We start from the raw sequence: 20379 nt of genomic DNA on the forward strand, positions 1-20379 counted from the left end.
AGAAATTTTTGATTCGTCAAAATGAAAATCAATAAAATCAAAAATAATGAAATTTTTTTGCTTTTTAGATTTTATTAGGGCCCTTAAAATTTTGGCATACAAATGGTTTTCGTGCTATATCTTCTGTAATATAAAAGATTTCTCAACATTTAGTGACTAAAATTAAGGTTGGGAAAAGTGGACGAAATTCTGTAAAAAAAAATTTCGAAGTTTCAAAAAATTTCGAACCAAATTACCTGATTAGAAAACACTGAAAAAATAAAAAAAGGGAATAATTTGATTTTTTCTAAAGTTCGAATGATTGGTATTCCGAAAGTAAACAAAATACATAATCAAGTAAGTCTATTTTATAAGTAATCTAGTAGGTTTATTTTAAGTCCTTTACTAGACCTTTCAGAAACAATTTGTTTAAAACCTCTATCTTTTTCGGAACGGAAGTTATAATCAAAAAAGCTTAGATAACTAGAAATTTCGTTAAAATCCCTGTATCTCGAAAACTCTTGAGATTTCGCACCTAGTTCGGAACAAAAGTTTTACCCATTTTCGACCCTTTAACCAAAGGAAAGGGTGCCTAGTCTGCCAAAAAAGTTGTGCGAAAACGGAAGCCTCATTGAAATAATTAAAATTAGGTCGGGTGTTTTAAAAAGAAATTTATATACCTCTCTTTATACATCTCTTTAATACCTTTAAACATATAAATCCAATTCTTTTAAAATCTAATAGGACATTAAATCAAAATCTTAATTTATAAGTTCTATAACAAAAGTTCTTAGGTACAAAGGTTTATCTATCAAATTTGTTGTAATATAGCGTCCTGATTAGAAATGCAGCTAGCCAGACCAATAATAAATGTTTGAAAAAATCTAAATTTTCTAATTTTCAAGCAACTGTAGCTAACTATATTTCTGTTAAAAATATTTCTAATCTATTATTGCCACATTAATTTTGAATATTTTACAAAATCTATCCATTACTTTTAATTTCAATTAAAACCCATTCCATATATTTTTTCCAACTTCAATTACTATCCGACTAATAAACTTTTCTCATATACCCTATAGTAGAATAAAAAAAAAACTTTAATTATAGGAAATTGGATATCTATATACGCTTTTAAATAATTCCAATTGTCATTTCAAATAATGAAAAAGCTTAACTAAAGAATATGAGATCCTATTTTAATTTAATATTTATATTAAAGATTTATCTTAATTTTTAATGGCATTTCTAATGGTTTATCATATACAAATAAAAAAAATTTTAGTATAACATTTTATACACGTTTGTATATAATTATATATATTTTAATAGACATTATTACAAACAATATTAAAAGTTCATATCTTTTATTATCTAAAATCTTTTAATATTAATTTATATAAAATGGAATATTTTTAATAATAATAAACATTGAATATCTTTTTGTTTGTTTGTTTTATTATATTTATGCAAACATATAATGCCCCCATATATACATATATATTGGTATATGTTTTGATATATAATATATATATCCTTTATTATAATATCATTTTCTATATTGACAACAATACACAAATGGACTTCAAATATCCTTTATTTTATTAATATCCTTATTTTCCTATACATTTATATATTTTTGTATTATATACCATTTAAATCGTATATAATATTATAGTCGCATTATATTTTATATTTCGCATGGATTATGCTTAATTTCATATTATTAACTTCCTTTTAAAAAAAAAAAAAAAAAAACAAAATGTAGATCACATTACAAGCCATTGGGGATTATAAGAAATAAGAAAATAAAAATAAACAAGAATAATAATATTATGATTATTATATATTTGCTCAATACTTACACACATACTATACGATATTTGTATATTCGTTATTGTTAATATCGATACAATCGATTCTCGATAATTTTAATAAGAGAAATTAGAAAAATAAAAACTCCTAACTATATTATCAGTGTTTTGTTATGGAAAATGACTGTGTTACACTCAACGTTCAGTGAGAACGACAATTATATCGTAATTAGGTGATATCGGTGAAATAACACTCAATGGAAACGACAAAATTCAACGACCTGTTTTAAAATAAGTAAAGAATATATTGGTGAACAGTGATTTCATAATATGGCTTATTGGTTTGCTAGATTCAATATTTACTTTGCTACTTTTGTAAAATCAACTAAACTGAAAGAAAATAAATATTTTTAAAATTTTTAACCAGTTTCAACAACTGATTTTTATTATCTTCCAAATATGTATATTAAAAATTCATAAATAAATTTATTTTATTTAAATACATTCACTTGATAAACATTTGTTTATAAAAAAAGGTCATCTCTGTTTTGAATTATTTAGAAATTAACAAACAGCTTTACAACCAAATGTGTTCTAGTTCCATTAAGTTTCGTTGGTCAAATTTCCAACTGTAATGACTAAATTAAAATTTCATTTAATTCAACGACACCGAAATTTTTTTTTTAGTAATATGTAGTCGTTGTCGGTATCGTGCGGCATTTTTATTGAGCGTCAAGGGTCAGAGAGTTATAAATTCAATATTATAATGGCTTGTAATAAACCAACTTTGAATGAAAATTTTTAATTTCATGACTGTCTCATAAAAATTGTAAAAAATTTTTAATGAAATAAGAATGAAAAAATATAAAAATATTTTGGAAATTTTTCACTATAGCCTCAACAATTTTAAATGCAAAAATTAAAAAATAAATTTTTCATAAAAATTAAGAAAAAAACCAAATTAAACCAATTATATTATAAATTTTACTAATACAACATCATAGTTGTGAAATTAATAAGTAATGTGCTTATTTACACTAATAATTTAACTTAATGGAAATTTCTTCATGCAACTGCAGAACAGATGGATGACGTAATCAAAGGAACGAGTTAAAGGCAGAAAAATTAATTAAAAATTTTTTCTCCTCGAACTGGACTCGAACCAGTGACCTACCGCTCTCTAGACGGACGTTCTACCAACTGAGCTACAGAGGCATGAAGAAATTGCCGACGAAATGTTCTCTACATTGCTTTACACTGTAATCCACATGATTACTAAGTATTCACATATTAAAATTCAATTAATTGACTATAGTATTTGTAGCAGTAAGAATATTTTGAGAAAATTCCCAGTAATATAGGGTCAAAGAAAATTTGCCCAATATCGCTTTATGAAATGAAGCACCAAAGAACAAATATTTTCATTTCCGTAAAAATTCAAAATTTCCTTTTAACTGCTATTTCTTATACATTTATAAAACATCAATATAAATTTAAAAATTTTTCAAAAAAATAATTTTTCATAGTTTTAATTTTAATTGAATTTCCAATTGTCACAATTCTTTTTAATCGTAAATGATTATAAACTAAATTTAGTAAAAGTATGTATATATGAAATTTTAAAAAATGTCTATATACAAACTATTACATATACTAATAATATAATAAATTTATACATAACGTACATATTTTGCACCTAAAGAAAAATACTCAAACAAATGAAGTATATTATAGTAACAACTATTGTGAACGTGAACCTAAACTCTAATTTACTACTCTAATTTACTGTGGAACTGTGGTTGTCCAATAGTCAAGCTAGTTTAGTATATTTAAACGAAAATTACCGTGACATTTGGTAAAATTAGAGCCATTTTGTCAAAAGACTGTTACTTCATTTAGAAATAAATGCAATCATCGTCTATATTATTTTATGATATTAAGGTTCTTAATAATGATATCTTCCATAATTAAACAATATCATCTCGAAATATTCTAAAATTTTTAAATTATAATAAATTTTGTAGTGTTAATTTACGATTTTCATAAAATATAATGAAAACGAGACTAGACTAGACTATAGTTGACAAGACGGTCAACTAGATGATTTGTAAAGTTGACCGTCTTGTCAACTATATGATACCCGGACAAATGAAAATTTTTACGAGTCATTTAATTTCAACGAACTTTATCATGAATTTAAGAGCCATAATAATATAAATATTTGCTTATACGTATTTACAATGTTATACCTTCAATAATTTCTGAAATAAAGCCAAATATCATAAGCGGTCATGATATTTTAACAGCTTCTATCAAAAATAATGACAATTTCATAAAATTTTGTTGAAAAATTTTGCTTCGTAATGATAAAAAGAGCCGACATCGAAAGATCAGAAAGCAACGTCGCTATTAACGCTTAGATTTGAAATTTTCAACTATTGAAAATCTCATGCACAATTAGAGTTAATCAGATCGTTATAATGCATGTTATTCCAGGGATAACTTTTCTGACACCTGTTGTTAAAAACTCTTTGAACCAAAAGGATCGATAGGCCGGATTTTTGCTGTCTCTATGTCTACTGAACATCGAAGATCAAATTTTTATCATAAAAAAATTTCAATACTGTATTGCCTAATGATCTTAGTGTAACATACCAATATAATATAATTGTATGGGTGCAGGTGTGACAAACATACATAAATACATTCCAATTGACATAAATATAAAAGTTAAAAGTTAAAATCAAATATTTAAACGTTCAAATTAATTTGAGTCTACTCTATTTAAATGAATAAAAAAAAAGACAAAAAAAAAAAAATAAGAAAAACAATAGAAAAAATAAAAATTTCCTTTTTTAATTCTTCTCTTTTTGTATATACATGAGTATTAGATATCCTTATCTTAATAAGTCTATATAACTGAAAAAACAACAAAGTAAAAACTAATCAAGGATAATAATAAAAAAAAAACCAAACCAAATGAAAACCAACTAAAAACCAGAAATAAAACCAAAAAAATCAAAAGAAAAAAAAAATTGAACCACTATTAAAAGTGCTTAAAGCCAAAAAGGTTCACTAACATTTTTATTTACTTTAAGTATATTTTACATACAAATTATATATATATATATATATGTATTCTATGTATATAAGGTTATACCTAAGTTAATATTAATTTTAAATACACACACATACAAAATATGCTTCTTATACAAAACTTCTTATATTTCATATTTTTTTTTTGTTTTTGCTTTATTAAAGTAAAATCAACAAAAAAATAAAAATCATTAAACATTCTGTTAAAAACTTATATTATTTTCATCATTTAGAGATGGAAAAGGATAAATCTAGGATCATCAGAGAATTCTGTTTATATTCAAATGTAATTTGTAAGAAAAATTTAATTTTTTTTGTATTTTTCTCTCTGCGTTTTGGATTACAAAAATTTTAACCCTATGTAAAATTATAGATGATATTTTAACCTCGCACCCTGAAAATATCAAAATAAGAACAAAAAAAAAAACAAACACAAATTATTGTTATTATTATCCTTCATTCTTCTCTCTCTGTCTCTCTCTCTCTCTCCATTTATGTGTGTACATTAATTTGTACTGTTCCTTAAAATTTAATTTGTTTATTTTTAACATCCTTATATTTTTTCGGTTCATATTGTTATTGTTCTTCTTTTTCTTCTTCATGGTATTATTATTCTTGATTTTAAAGGTATACAAAATATTTTTTTGAAAGAATTTTAGTTAATATTTTAGTAAATATAACCGCACAGCGTTGACGCTTCATAATGGTAAAACTTTTTAACTACAAATGCTATTAAAACTACAAAAAAATAAAATGAAAACAAGAAATTAATTTTAATTTTTATTATTATGATTTTTATGTATTCTATGTTTGTCTAAGTATGTATATAAATGTAAATATTAAAATATTTTAAAAGAATTAAAATGAACTTTAATGAACTTATATATATACAATATAGTAGTTAAAATATTAAAGAGAATATTTAAGGATTTTCTTAAAATCAGATCGTGAAATTTAATGAAATTCTTATAGTAAAAATAAAATGTATAAATAGATGTATTAATGTATATATACATATATAGACCATAATATGTATATGTGAAAGGTGTAAATATTTATTTACATGCTATTTATTTTATTTATACAAATAAGTTTTTAATCATATTATAACAAGAAATGATGACACTATTAAATTACAAAGTATAGCATATGATGGTTTCCTTTTTGAATGAAAATTAAATATTTTTGTTTTTGAAGGAGATTATTGTATTACTTGAAATTAATAAGGATATTATAGAGTTAAAAATATATAAGAGTATGTAAATAGATATTGGGTTATTTAGGGCAAATATAAATATGAGTATAAATTGACACGCAAGCTTTCAAATCCAAAAAGTATTTAAAGGCGAGAATTATTGTTAGTTTATCTGAAAACATAATATGGGGATCTTAATATAGAGGAAATAATTTCTCTTTAATATGAAGAAAATAATTTACTTGGAAATATCATTAATTCAATTTCGAAATCAGAAAATAAATTAAAAAAATCTGTTGAAAAATTTTTAAAAAATTAAAAAATTATAAATTTTTTTGAAAAAATTTTTTCCTTAAATATTTTGTAAGGTACTTTTAAATAAACGACAATATCTATAAAAAATTGAAAACTGTTTAAGGTCTGATGACTTTTGATTAAACTGAATTGATCTGAAATTTATAACCAAAAATTAAAAACATTTGATAGTTCTTTTAAACTCTCAATAAAAAATAATTGCCGCCATCTTATACTTTAAAAACATTTAAAATATTAGTTCTGGCTAAAATAGATAATTCATTCTTCTTCTTCTTCTTTCCTCGCCTTTGTCTCTATTCTGGGTCGGCTCGCCTTGTCCTAAGCCTTCAGGAAATTCTATTCTGAGTTGTCTCTGGCGGGATGTTATTTACCACCAAATCTTTCTGGATATTACCAAGTCACGTTGATTTTGCTCTTCCATCACCTCGTTTTTAATCTCTGATGTTAAAAGCCGTCTTTATAATATGGTTATCTCCTCTTCTGCTGACATGTCCATACCACCGCAATCCGTTCTCTTTTAATTTTGTATTTTGAAAGTAAAATAGATAATTCGTTATAATACAAAGTGAAACCTGTTCTAGGTATCATAAAATTGAGAAAAATATGTGAGTTATTAATAATTTTTTTAACGGGCGAAAAATAAACCATGCAAAAAATTTACAAGAGAATTTTATTTTAGGAAGATCTATTATTTACCGTTAGACAAAGTCTGAGGTAAATAATAGATCTTCAATAAAAATTTTCAAAAATTTCTATTGTATCATCTATTGTAAGGGTCTTGAAAAATTCCTTCAATAAAAATTAATAAATGTTTTTTTTTTATTTCAGAACTTTCAATTAGTTTATATTTTAAATTTTTAAATTTTCACAATCTAATATACAATTAGAGTTATCGAGTTTCAACTTTAAAATTGGAAATAAAAGATTCACAAATATTAAAGATTTCAATGTTGTCGCTGATAATTTGTAACCATTTACATTTACACACACAAATGTCATTACACATTAAAGCAATTTTACACCTTTAATTTTCAATACAAATAATTTATTTAAAGAGTAAACAACAACAAATTACATAATTAAAAGTTACCCGAATTAATATATTATCGTAATGTGAGTAAATTGTTATACAAGTAAAAAAATTGGGGAATTTTTTTTATATATATATAAAGCACTTTAAAATACCTTTAGGTTATTTTAAAACATATTTAATTTAAAAATGAAATTCCAAACATATTTGTACAATTATTTTAATGATTAATTATTATATAATGAACAAAACAGAAAAACAAAATGATTTTTGAGGGTAAATAAAGGATAAATTAAAAATAAAGGGATTGAAGGCAATGTGGAAATATTTAAAAATGTTAAGTCAATATTATATAAAATGACAATGATATCAATATTAAATTTGAAAAAAAAAGGTTAAATAAATTTTAATAAATTAAATAAAAAATCCTTTTAAAGGAAATTTATTTAATAAATATAAAAATCTGATGTGGTCAGCACATAACCGACCGCAATGTGTATTGTCTCGTTAAGTGAAAGTGTTACAGAATATTATAAAAATGTCTGTTAAATACTTCTTTCCAATTTTTAGGACATTAGTAAGCTTATAGTTAACATACCTCGAAAAATGTAAATTTGGCTCATAGTAGAGTTTCGCTTTGTGCTACCCGAATTCCCTGAAATGCTCGCCATTTAGTTTCGGTAACAATCAGAACTCAAATATCAAATTTCAAGAAATTGCATCAATTCGTTCCATAGATATGGTTAAAAATGTAAAATCAGCCCGCAATCAGTTTTCGAACCCTGATCTTTCTAAAAAATTTATATGTTCATTGTCTTAATACGAAGAAAAAATTTATATTTGTCCTGTAGCAAACGTACATTTGCTGACGCCTGATTTCTTCCAAAAGCTGAGAGGTTTCGCGAATGGTCAAGCGAAGCTTATATATGAAATTTCAAGTAAATCGATTATATATTTTTTTCAAAAATTCAGTTCCCGAGGCCTGATATATCCCATAATCCGTGCCATGTTCGAAATAAACTTACATATAAAATTTCATCAAAATCGGTTCAGGCAAACGTGAGATACACGCGTGCACACAAAGACCGACAAGTTGCTAAAAATAGTTTATTTACACTTCCCTACCATGGAGAAGTGCATTCCCACTGAAATCTCGATATGTAAATTTTGTTGCCATCACATAACCTACCTATTGTTTACACAATACGGTCTATAAATATGCGTGCGAATTAAATGTCATTATTATAAAAATCAGTTATTTAATGAAATCAGTTTTTTTTTTCACCTGAACACTTTTTAATACAGTTATACTCGTACGTATATAATGTCATTGTAATTCTTTTAAAGAGATTAATAGAGTTACAAAATTACTACATATGTTATGAAAATAATGTATACGTATAAGTGTAGTATTTTGCATTATCTGAGCTACTTTTAGGTTTCTCTGATAATCAGCTTACATGAATCAATCAATGTGATTAACTTTTATGAAATATATATTATCGCCACCCACTGGTTCCTTACAGTTCTTTTAAAGTTTAGTGTATAATTTCAGATGTGTATCTCAAGTGTTTTTAAGGAAAATATAACTTGTAATCAAATTTCAAAATTTTCTTATCAGTTGTTGCGGTTCCAATTATATTCTAATTTCATATCGAACTTAATTAAATCAAATGCAATTCTCTTTCATTAAGCAGATCTAAATTCAATTTTCAAAACTCAATAGATTTGCGTTATTTATCTGTATATTATATTATTGAGAATTTGTAATTAAATATATTGTTGTACTTCAGGTAACCTTGTTTACTCTATACAAATACAGGGTGTACGGGACTTAATGGTATTTCCGAAGCAAGGTGATAGAATGATTTTAGACGAACAAAAAACACATATTGACATTTTACTTTTGATGCCTTACTTATACGGGAAATGCAATTAAGTCGCAGACACCCTGTATATTAAAAATACAGGAGCAAAATCTTATTCCGCTTTATCCTCCGAAATGGCTCAGAATAAGATAAAAAAGCTTCTAGTTTTCACATGCTGTTTTTCTTGCATTGAGTTTTTTTTTTTGATACATTTTTTCAAGGTTCTGTTCTCAAGTTAAATTCTACAGTACTTTTGAATATATCGCATTAAGAAAGATGTTCTGTAATTTAGCGAATTAATGCAGAAAAAGGAAAAATCTACTCCAATTTACTCTATGTGCTCAACGATTTTAATAATATATATAGGAAAGATCCCTATAATGTCTAATATTTTAATATTATACAACTAAGTAGTATAATTCGTATTTGCAACTAAGTATTGAAGTTAATTTATCTTAATTAACGCGATTACTTTAAATTAGAGTGTAAAGAAACAATTAACCTTATATAAGACCTTGCTACAATAACATTAATGCGTACACTTTTAATTTCAAGGAAACTCTTTTTCCTAAGCACATTTAACTTTCCCGAACTTAGTTACTTTCAAGATGATTCTTCAAAAATTAATAGTAGAATTTTTAAAAAATGTTAAAATTACATAAAAAGTATAAAATTTAAATTTTTAAATTAGTCTTGATATTAAATAAGGATTTGTTATCCTTTTTCTTTATTTTTATTTTATTATTTTGTTTTGTTCCATTTTAACTCTTGTAATAATATTGTTGAAGTGTACTGTGTGTATAAAAAAGAGTGCTTAAATCACCATAGAAGATAGTGAAAGTACTTACTTTTTACTGTATACTTTGTTGTGTTGCTTTTTTTTTGTTTGTTTTTTTTTTTTTTTTTGGTTCCTTTAAAAATTTTTTTGTAAAGTTTACCATTAATTTGATTCTTCGTGTGTAGTTTTAAGAAAATGTTATTGTGAGATCTGCTTGAACAAAGTTTTGATTTCAGTGGTACGTGACTACAAAAGTAATTTCATGTCCTTTGAAATAAATAAACAAAATTGTCACTGTTACTTCAATTATATCCTGCCATCTATTATATTCAAAAGTTGTTTATGCACTTATAACGTCCAATAATTAGATAAGAAGAGTGTTTAAAAATAAGAATTTGCGTTGCATCTTTTTTGTCTCTCTCCCTTAGCAGAAGTATTCGCAAGACTCGGACATTCTTTATTAGTCATGAGTATATAAATTAAAGTTGATGACAAACATGACATTATGAATTTTAACGAAGGTTCTTGTTTGTTTATAAGCACATTCTTTTTCTGTATTAAAGTTAAATCTAGTACGTTGTGTGTTGACATTTATGTTGAGCACTTAAACTAGAATCGACTTAAATGAATCTATACAATTCGGAGGATTTCATATATATACATTTGTTTCTCTTACAAGTTATTAACAAAATTTATATTAAAAAAATTAATTTAGAAAAATTTCATTCTTTTGTACTTCAATTGTTACTGCAATTGTAAGAACACCATCTTTGATTGATTAGAAGTATATTGTGATGCTGTCAGCATCTTTTTTGTAATCTTAAAATATAAAAAAACATACGCTGCTTTGAGTGGGACCAATAAAACGTAACTGACCATGACAAATTTTGCATATTTTTCAATTAAAATTATCCTAAAATTGAGGAAGACAACTATCCAACTAGCCTCGTTTTAAATATATTCATTACTTTAACTACATCTATTCTTGTATAATTTTAGAAGTTTTTCATATACACTATAATATACCTTACATATATTCCATATACATACATAAAATCTTTAAAGAGTCACTTTTGAATTTACTGTTGTTTTTTTCCCCCAACTTTCTAATTTTTTAGTTTTTAGAAAACTTTTTCTTTTTATTTAGTGCGTACTTTGTGTTGCATATAAATTTTTTTTTTCTTTACTAATTGTGTCAAGTGGAGACTTTTATATCCAAAAGTACCATTTTAAATATTTAGATAATATTATTAAAGTATATAAACCACTACACTATTGTAAATATTATAATATGTGTATGATACTAGAACTATACTCATACATTATACACGTGCATATGCACACATACTTTAATTTAATTAAATCAAAATGTTTTAATTGAATGAAAATGAAAATGTGCGTTTTAAAAGAGTTTTCATTTTTTTTTTTTCGTTAATTATTATTGGACAGCCATGTCCATACACGACAGGATATGCATATGTATATATTTATGCTTCTCATTCCAGTCTACATGAATTCATATTATATGTGCTTGATTTTATAATACTTGCATTTTAAGACTTATTTGTACTCGTACATTTATTTAAAAATTTGTCGAGAATTTTAATTTGTTCATCCTTGTAGAATGTTCTATATTTATTTTATGCAAAGTTTATCTTCATAATTTTTCAATATTTTCATAAAATATATTTATACTGTTATTTAATTGATATAGGCGCTCTATAGAATATATATATATATATATATAGAAGATTTAAAACCTTGAATTTAATAATTTAATCAGAAATTTAATTATAAAAATTATTCTACTAAAATATAAAAAACGAAAATTTAACAAGTACATGGATGAATAGGGTTTGTTTTATTTTCTTGACCGTTGCATCCTGAGATTTGTTTATTCAGGACTAATTCATTAGCTTCATTAATTCAGAGTTCAAATTGGCATGCGAGGTGTAAAAACCTTCTTGTTGTCATGTAGAGTTACAATAAGCCATAAAATGCAAAGCAATATCTAGTCTTTTGCAAGGGGGAAGACAAGATATTGATGTGACTTTGAAGGTTCTTGAATTTGCTGTAGCATGAAAATGGTTATTCGCTGGATCATTACCGTCAGCAAATTTGTTATTTAACAACATTTTTCTCTCTCCAAAGCATAGCAATTAATCTACAAATAAAAAATAATTAAAACTTTTTTTCTAATTATATTCTTTGTGGAAAATAATTTTAATTTTTTGATCATTGTTTAAAAAATCAATTAAAGCAGCCATTCTGAATTCATAAATTGAAATTAAAAAAAAATTTTAATGAAATATTTTGAAATTTTTTTCATTACCTTTGTCAATATAATTCATTTTCTTCTAAGGATTCTAACCCACAAATTGACTAAAATTAATTACAATAATTTTATCAATAAATTTTTGTTTCATTGAAAAAGGGATAAAGGTCAGTTTTCTATTTCAGTTTCAAATAATGACCCTTAAGAAATAATATTTATTATGTTTATTATTTTTGATGCCAATGATATGTTAAAAAAAGAAAAAATTATGATTAAAGTTAGAAGAATATTTTTTAAAATTAGGTCAAGCACTGATACGAGTAAAAGGAGCTTTAGAGTTAATTTTAGAGTTAATTAATTTAAAATTTAGAATTTTAGAGTTAATTAATTTTAAATTTATAAAAATATGTATATAGGTAAATTATAATAATTTTATATAAAAAATGAGCTTAATGACAAATAAGTTTAAAAATTTTTTAGTATTATCAAATTAAAATTAACAATCAAATACTAAATGATACTGGTCTTAAAATTTTATTATATTATAAAATTGAATTATTTTAATAAATTTAGAGTTAATTGAAAAATATATTATAAAGTAGTCATATTAAATTTTAAAATCTTTTTGCTATACATTTTTTAATTATATAAGTTATTTTAATATTCTGTAACGAATTATAAATCTGGTTCTACTATGATGTTAAATGCTGTACTGCGGATAATCGGCAACCTCCATATTAATAATCCGATAAAAAATCAAGAAATAATCCAAAAAAAGACAAATTCACATTTTCTGAGCCTTATACCTTTATACCGAACCGCTTTCCTTGTATACACCCAAATGGTTACTGAAAGGTTTATATAAAAATAACTTTAGTGACAAAACGAGGAAAAATAGAGTTGTCAATTCTGTGATACCCGTACGAATTTGTTATCCTATGTGCGAATAAATATGCCATAACTGTCTATGGGACAGACTATGACTTTAAGTTACATATTAATTTAGCAAAATTTCAGTACTGTGTTCTTTAAAATACTGTGTGTGCCAAACTACTATTGAAGTTGTATGGCAGCTACCAGAAAGAGTCAAGTTATTTCAACAACTAGACACATTAGCCCTACTAATATATCTGCTTGTGTGAAATTTCATTACCACAGCTTTTATAGTTTCTGAAACTATAAAAAACCAAATAAAATTGAAAGTTGTATGGAAGATACCTGAATCAGTACCCCGGATCATATTCGATTTAAATAGGGTTCTGGAATTTACTATAATTAATCATTTGTGAAAAGTTGGTGAATTTACCTCAATTAGTTTTTGAGTTATCGATGGGGCGGACGGTTTTTGACGCTGATCAAAAACATACACTTGAATCTATATGTAAGACCATTATTTCTTAGCGTTACAAATGGTAAGGCAAATTTAGTATACCCTTCGAACATACGTACATACGAGTATAATAAACATAGAAAATTGCTTGATGCAAATGACACAATAACTGAATTTAAGAGTTGTACAAGTGAATGTTAAATAAAAGTAATAAATGCAATTTGCTGGGAAAAATATAATTTTTAAACAATTTTAGCAGATTTTAAAACGGACATTAACGACAATATCACAGAACATACTCGCATATTTCGTTTTTTTCATTAGCCTGGTGAAAAAAACGATTTTTCGAGAGAAACCATATACTCGTACAAGGTATCCGATACCTATTTTTTTTACAATCCACTCTCTCCTCTCCCCCCTCCCTCCTTACAATTTCTTGTTGGAAATTGATCAAAGAATCATCTTTGAAATTATTTTGCCACTTTATGTGAAACACCCTATATATACAAGTATATAATATACTTTCGCCTTTTATACCCTCATAAGAACATTTTCGAATGATATCCCAAATAATTTTTCTTTCGAAATTCAAATATACATTGAATATACAGTTATTATTTTCGCTATAGGTATTTCGTATTTTACCCTAAAGTTATGCAATATTTTTATTTTTAAATTTATTTTTATTTTTCTTATTTATTTAATAAAATTCAACTTAATTACATTAATTCTACTTTATTAATAATTTGTACACTCATATTTTATTTCCCATAATATAATTATTAAATGAACACAAATTAATTTAAAAATCATAATGAATCTAAAATAAATAATACATAAATATTTTAATTAAAATTCAAAAATTCTACGCAAGAAAAAAAAAATATATTAAATTTAAATTAATTTGCTCTAAATATTCATCTCTAAATTTTTACATATTTTCGAATTATTATTAATTAATTGAAATTCATGAATATTATGTAATGAAAGCAAAAATATTTAATATATAACAAAAAATAAAAATTAAATAAAAATAATTTCTTAATTCAACATGAAATTTTCATAAATTCATTTAAAATATATGAAATGCATTATTTATAATTTTATATACAAATTTGTGTATGGAGGAGTGTGTATATAGAGAAGGAAGTATAACAAAAAAATATAGCATATTTATTACACATTTAATTTCTGCATTAATTTCATGAATATTGTATTAAGTACAAACATACGAGATTCCTACATTCTCATATAGAAATTTATATATATATACGCACACGATTCCGGACTATCACATATATACATGGATAACTGTACATACAATATAAAATATTCAACTTTCACCAGCATTAATTATTCTCTTTAAAAAAAATAGAAAGAAACAGTGAAAGCCAACATTAATATTTATATTCTTAATTTCTCAATTTAAAATTTAAAAATAAAATGCATATATGAATGCATATACATATTTACATATATATAAACACACATATATATATATATATATATATATTTGTTTATTTACATTTAAATTTAAATTATTACACAAATATACGAGTACCATTATTGTATACACATTGTATATATTTATATTTATTTTTCAACACGATTCACAATTTTCACCTTTTAAAACAAATATTCAAATATGTACACAAACATAATATTGTGTGTAAAAAATATTTATGTATATAATGTTCCTGTATATTTTTGTTTCTGTAAATTTTTATTATTATTAATATTTGTATTTTTTTTTGTAATTTTTGCTTCCTTCTTCTTTTCATTTGTGTAAATTTCATCCTTTTTTTATACATCGTCATGTATAAATATTATAAAAGGAACGAAAAAATATAATAATAATGGGATCCTTGAAATTATATACAATTAAATAATGCAAAAAAAAGAAAATAAAAATAAAAGCACATATAAAAGAGAAAAATATTACAAAGAAATTTTAATTATTACGAGTATTATTACAGGATAACAATACATAAAATATGAATTTTCTTTAAAGAATATTACATATTCCAAACAATATTAATTATATGAAAACACCTACAGAGTGGTCTCAAATGCATATGTAACAATTTGTTTGATCATCTGAATATTATTTAGGAAAAATGGTACATTTATTAATAACAAAACTGGTAAAAATGATTATCCAATTAATAGGCCGAATCGTGCTATTCAAAATTGTAGGTAAACCTTTAAATGTGCCTCGCTTTGGTTAGAATTTGTATTATACACATGTCAATGTTGTTCAAGAACTCATTTGTATTATACACATGTCAATGCTAAAATAAACAGAAGCTCCATTTTAACATTGACCACAAATTGAAAATTCCAAAACAAGAAAGTTTTGATTTAAAACAAAAAACGAAATTTTTCTCATGTACAAACAATTAGTTCAAAATTGCAAACAATAGATGGGAAACACAATATTGCAAGAAAATAATGTAATGAATTTGCGATATATTTTTAACTATTCTATGAAATCAAAAGAGTTCATATAATTTAACTGTGCGATACTCATACTAATTTCGTTATATTGATGATTATTTAGTCACAAACATACTAAACTAGCAACATTCGTTTATAAGTGCAAATATAGCACGGGTCCTGCTTTATATCTCGATATACTGCGTTTATGAAAAAATGGTTAGCAATTTCTCTATCTCTATTTTAAATGAGTCTCTTATAAAGTCATTTGTGAGTAATGCTTAAGTTGAAATGATTTCAATACGTTTACCTGTATACATTTACGCTGTTAATTACATGAAAATATATTTAGTATTTCCATTTATTTATGACCAATTCAATTGCCATCTATTTAATGACAATCAAAATACTCCGTATGAACAATTAACCACCGATTAATTTATATAAGAAATCTCGTATTTCATTATTATCAACTGCATAAAAAATTCATCTCGATTTCCCCACACCCGTACCTCTCTATACTGTATACGCGTTATCATAAATATTTTCAATGACATTCAACTCTATATATCTTTTATATGACATAATCAAAAGGGTCATAATACAATAGTAAATTTAAAAATGTGTAACAGTAAATGTCCATTAACATATTGAAAGAGAAAAAGAAATTATTTTTGTGCTTTTCTGGCACTTCTCAAATACGCGTATATTTATATAGTGCTATTCATATTTACTTATTTTGTGCGATATAATTACAATCACAAAGACTAAATTATGATTATACTTTGATATGCTTTCACTTGCAACTTAACATATAACAATATACAAAAATAATAATGAAAATTCTTTATAATTTTTTTTTACTTTAATCTTATATACGAAACGCACAATAATATAACAATAGTTTAAGAAGAAAGATTTTTCTTTCTAAAATTTCTTTGACACTTTAATGTATTGTATATAGAGTTAGAAACAATGAGAAATTGTATTATGCATACAAGTACACAATTTAATTGTTATACAAGTTTTAACAATTATTATTAATAGTTGACCCTCAAACCAAAATTCTATTTCGATGTCAACAGCCAAATAGTTACAAAAATAGAAAAAATTTCGGAAAATTTTAGTTAACAAAGTTTTTAGTTTAGTTTGCTAGAATTAATAATTTATATATGAGGGCCGTATTTTTTTCGAGAATTTAATAATTTTATAAACTTATGTCCTAAAAAGATGCCTATATTTTTACAAGCACTTTGTTCCTATATATTCCAGTGATTACTAATATGTTTAAGCGCGTGACCTACGAAATATCCTCAATAATCAATTTGCTTACTTAAATATAGTATGGATTTAATTACAAATATAGCACTTTGTTTTAAGCTAATTGCTCCCAATTAATGAAATTCATTGTACAACATATAACATATGCGAGCGTCTGTTATATGTTGTACAATAATATATGCAATCATATTTGATCATTTATAAACGCACAGCTTCTGTCCTCTAATTGTAAATAGATAAATATAGAATTACTCGAAATTTTCAGTTATGCGGATCAAATTTAATTCGAAAATACTCCTAGAGGAATTTCGAACAATTTTTGAAATAATTTTACGACTCTCTTATAAAACATTCTTATAGCATTCTAGAATTCGCGTGGCCTACCGATTGAGGAACATTAAAATATAGCTTAAAAATAAATATATTATAATTTACTATATACACTTATACATCATATTATGACAATGAAACTATACCCTTGTACCATTCTATACAATAGTCATAGGTTTGTACATCCATTATCAAAACCTTTAATATACACAAGGTAATCAGTACAATAACGTTAATATATGAACATTTTTTTTTAATATAACATTGAAATCATTTACATATACACAATTTCTTTAGTAATAAACCATTAATCTCACCATATACCTTTATTGTTCTGGTATCATATACTTTTATTCTAATAATATGTGCATAATTATATGTAAAAACAAAAAAAAAGTATAGAATTTATTCTTTATCATTTACCTTCAATGATGGAAGAAAATCATCATAAAATGTTAATAATCCATAATATGTGCTCATATTATTCTATTATTAAATCATAAAATTCGCACTTATTCATCATAATAAAATTTTAATATCAAAATTCTATATACGTACATAATATTATTTACACATTATTTACAATTTATATACACATATGCAATACATAATATGCAATAATTTACCTTGAAACTTAGTTAGATAATAGTTTGACCTGTATGATAAATAAGTAATGGATATATATATATATTATTATTGTTATACATATACGTACATTTGAAAGTATACTAATACATATATATAATATTGTTGTTATATTATTACTCGTATGTACATAAGGTTTAATTACAATATCAGAGCAGACACAATACAAATAGAATATAAAATTACTTTTATTCCGCTTTTATTACTAAATCTTTGCTTTGAGATTATTTACATATACATATGTATGTATATAATATAAAAACACAATATGGGAATATATACGAGTATATATATACACATATATACATATATTTGTAATTTTTTTTTCTGCAGGAAATCCTCTTTTTATAGTCTCACATTCATTTATCTATATTATGTACTCATATACACCGTCTCATTTTTATTATAATCCATACAGTATTAAAGCTTTTGTAATCATTTTTGTAGCAATTTGATATACATATAAACATATATGCAAATACGTATAGTATGTATTAAGAGGTAAAAAGCAATGAATTAGTAAGTGACAAGATGGAAATAATTAAAATTTTAGTATTTACCATACATAGACAAATTGAAATTGGTATATTGCAATTTCTTAGGTAATTACGATAATAAACCTGTCCAAAATTATCTTATATTTTTGGTTTTACTTCATAAATTAAAGAAAATATAACAAAATATAATAAATTATTGATGCTAAATCATAATTGTTAATTAACAAATAAAAATAATTGAAATTTATATATTCTAACTTGCAAGATTATAATTGAAGTGTCTGCCATTAAAGAAAATAATTTATTAATGATTAATTTTTTAAAAACAATTTCACATATTCGTGATTTCACAAATGAGCAGTGAATTCGGTTAAGCACGTAAATATTTATATTAAAATTATAAATTATGTGTTAAATTTTCTTGATTTTATTCGTATTGCATACTTCTAGGGGACCAACAAAAAATTAAAGAAGTATCCCTTTTTTCCAGTGTTCGTTAACTTCAAAATTACCATAAAACAGTGTTGCTACAGCATTTAGGTATTATTATATAGAATATGTACAAGTATTAGGACTGCAACTTGAAAATCATGGATAGTGTTAGATACTCTGTTATACTTTGCATTGGATTAGTTAACATAAATAATAGAAATATTAATCATTTCTAAAGAAGAACAAAGTACAACAAGAAATTTATTTTAGCCGAATAAAATATTTTTCAATGTCCAGAAATTGTTCAAATTTCAGACACTTGAAATTTATACCCTCTAAGAGTAAAACTGTGTTAAGAATTTAAGAAAAACGAATTCGAGATAACGCTTAGCTTTAATAGAACAGTTTTTCTTCGTTGTTTTTACATTTGAAGAAACAAAAACCTATACGCTCCGTTTGCATAATCCAAAAAACTGAGGTGGGTAAAATTTTTAAAGGATGGTAGGTAATTAAAAATTTTTGTTGTAGAAAAACGAGTTTCGAGTAAAGTCTCATTTATAAGTAATAGCAACTTTCAGTTGAGAGTAGAAGTTTCTTAAACAGATATTTGAAAATTCAATAAAATGGAAATTAAATTAAAAACCACAAAGAAAAAATTTAAAAAACTTTAAAATTCTATTTTTTCTTCGGACTAAAATGTTTTAAGTTTGGACCTTTTTCTAGACGCCATTTTTTGCGTATACATAGTCTACAGTTATTACGGGTTTGTTTTAGAAGAAAAATGCGTTTATATTCATTAATTTAATATGGAGAAATGATTTTTCCAAATTAATATTAGAATATTTTTACAAAAATATATTAGAATTTTTTTTTTAAATTTTATTTTGTTGACCGACATTAATAGTCATACATAAATATAAATTTTACTTGCCTATATTTGTAGGTCATGACATATTGAAAAATAATTTCAAATAATTTAAGGAATTATAACAATTTATCGTTCCATTTTATTAATAATTAATTGAATTAATTTTTAATGATTACATTTTTTAGCCCCAATAGTTAAATTAATTTCATA

At 24.2% G+C, this 20379-nt stretch overlaps 1 protein-coding gene across 1 annotated transcript in view; it reads left to right on the forward strand.

Annotated features, from left to right (window-relative positions):
• LOC129609266 (myb-like protein I) overlaps positions 1–20379 on the forward strand; it is a 124963-nt gene that overhangs the window by 57838 nt on the left and 46746 nt on the right. The window lies entirely within an intron of this gene.

The sequence above is a fragment of the Condylostylus longicornis genome, unplaced genomic scaffold (assembly GCF_029603195.1).
Source record: "Condylostylus longicornis isolate FDR11 unplaced genomic scaffold, ASM2960319v2 ptg000038l, whole genome shotgun sequence".
Classification (NCBI taxonomy): domain Eukaryota; kingdom Metazoa; phylum Arthropoda; class Insecta; order Diptera; family Dolichopodidae; genus Condylostylus; species Condylostylus longicornis.